The 1885-nt window shown below is 36.6% G+C and overlaps 1 pseudogene; it reads right to left on the minus strand.

Annotated features, from left to right (window-relative positions):
* Positions 1-243: 243 nt before the first annotated feature.
* Positions 244-1074, minus strand: LOC143555432 (putative inorganic phosphate transporter 1-9 pseudogene; annotated as a pseudogene).
* Between the last annotated feature and the right edge of the window lie 811 nt (positions 1075-1885).

Genomic DNA, 1885 nt, shown 5'->3' on the forward strand with positions numbered 1-1885 from the left:
TCAGGATTCTAAGTGTGTAAGAGTTGGTGCAGTATGGTGTACAAGAGGTGTAATTGGAGCTAAATTTGGAGTAAAATTTTATAACTCTCTTCCCCCGGCTCTTGTACTTCTACTGCTCCCACTGACCTTAGAAACCGTTAGGAAATTTATATGCTTATGGTCAATATTTAAAGACCAATAGATTCTAATAGAGAAACAAGTTAACAATATAAATTGTAGTTTCTTTTGGTGAGAATTATTTTATTAAGAAATCTGAATAAGCCCACTTTTAAGCAACAATGAAACTTTTGTAAGAAATCCAGGGATCGTTGCACATATTGCAACGAGTGCTTGGAATTTCGCTATTTGCAATGCATCTTTGTATATATTCATGTGGCTCTTCGGAGTCATGTGGCCTCCAAATACATGATATTGGAACATGTTGACACTGTAGAAGACGATATCGATGAGAAACCAATTTATGGATGCCGCGATGAGATCACGACCATGTCTTCTGAAAAATTCACGTGAGAAAAAAGGGTAGGTGTTTGAGAAAGATGTGCGAGTGTTGGGTGTGTTCATCATCTCTACATCTTCCTGGATTGTACTTAGTGGTACATTCATCACTTTCCCTATGTCTTTTGCTGCTTGTAATGTGTTTTTCTCTACCAATGCCGTGTACCTGTAGAAGTAGTATTCAAAGAAACCTTCATGTCAAAAATGATCTATATACTTGTGACTGAAAAGTACTCTTGTGAGGGAGTTGTAAAAAGAGATACGTTTAGCAGCACCAAAAGAAAATTACCGTGCCGTTTCAGGCATCTTCATCCGCCAATAGTAAGTCATAGATGCTGGAATTGCACCAATCATGAGAATGAGTTGCCACGCCAAGTCCGCCTCTGGTGGGACCCGGGAAATGTTTGTTGATGGTGCAAGTTCGGATGGCCTCGTTAGCTTGAGCTCGTCAGCATTAGCTTCAAAAACGCTGAACACAATCATGGATATGAGCGAACTCAAAAGTATCCCGAACCCTTGCATGGAGAACACACCAGCAATAAACGCTCCTCGAGTCTGCTTATTGGCAAACTCCGCCATAATAGTGTTTCTTTATTATTAAGAAATATAATATTCAAAGAGTATAGTTAAATTAATATTTCTTCTTGAAGAAGAAACTCAGTATAGACGTTTCTTCCAGAAAAAGAAACGTAGTATATAATTGGTAAATAAACAAGAGGACTAAAGGTCAAAATGCTTTATGTAAACAAATGTTTTTATCAAGGTTAAAATCTATACAAAACAAACTAAAGGTCTGAAGCTAGATCATTGATCTAGTTATTTATACAAAAGGTTATTCTCGTACTATAGGTCCGAGGTAACAAGTCAAGAAGCAGAAAAAAGAAACAAGAATCAGTATCAGAAATTGATTATAAACAGAAAAGGTGAATACGCCCCAAACCTTTTACAAACTCTTTTAGAGTCCAAATGTTTGCATAGGATTTACGAATCCTTAAAATCTTGTGTTACAATAATAAGAAACGGACACTCTGATTAAGAGTATACATGTGTCTGGATCGATTCATACATGGTGACTCGACATTTCCTCGAGGCCTTTCATATCATCAACATGCCTCTGGAAGTCTATGGGACTGTTCAAAGAAATGATATTGTGTATATAATTAATTGTACAAGGTACTTAGGGTAATTTGATCCCAATTTAGTTGGGTGCCTAATGAGTAGTCACAAAGGTATTATTGTTGGTTTCACAAAGGTATTGAAAAGAAGTTTACAAAGAATCAGCGTCATTCACCAGCTGTGTGTTGACGTATTTTCTAACCATTTTACAGGAGAAAAGAAAGGTTAGAACAGACAAGCAAGAAGAAATAGAAGATTGGAGTTATAGTAATTA

Source organism: Bidens hawaiensis, unplaced genomic scaffold (genome assembly GCF_021521415.1).
Source record: "Bidens hawaiensis isolate Kalapana, Puna unplaced genomic scaffold, B.hawaiensis_p1.1 tig00018131_1, whole genome shotgun sequence".
NCBI classification, from domain to species: domain Eukaryota; kingdom Viridiplantae; phylum Streptophyta; class Magnoliopsida; order Asterales; family Asteraceae; genus Bidens; species Bidens hawaiensis.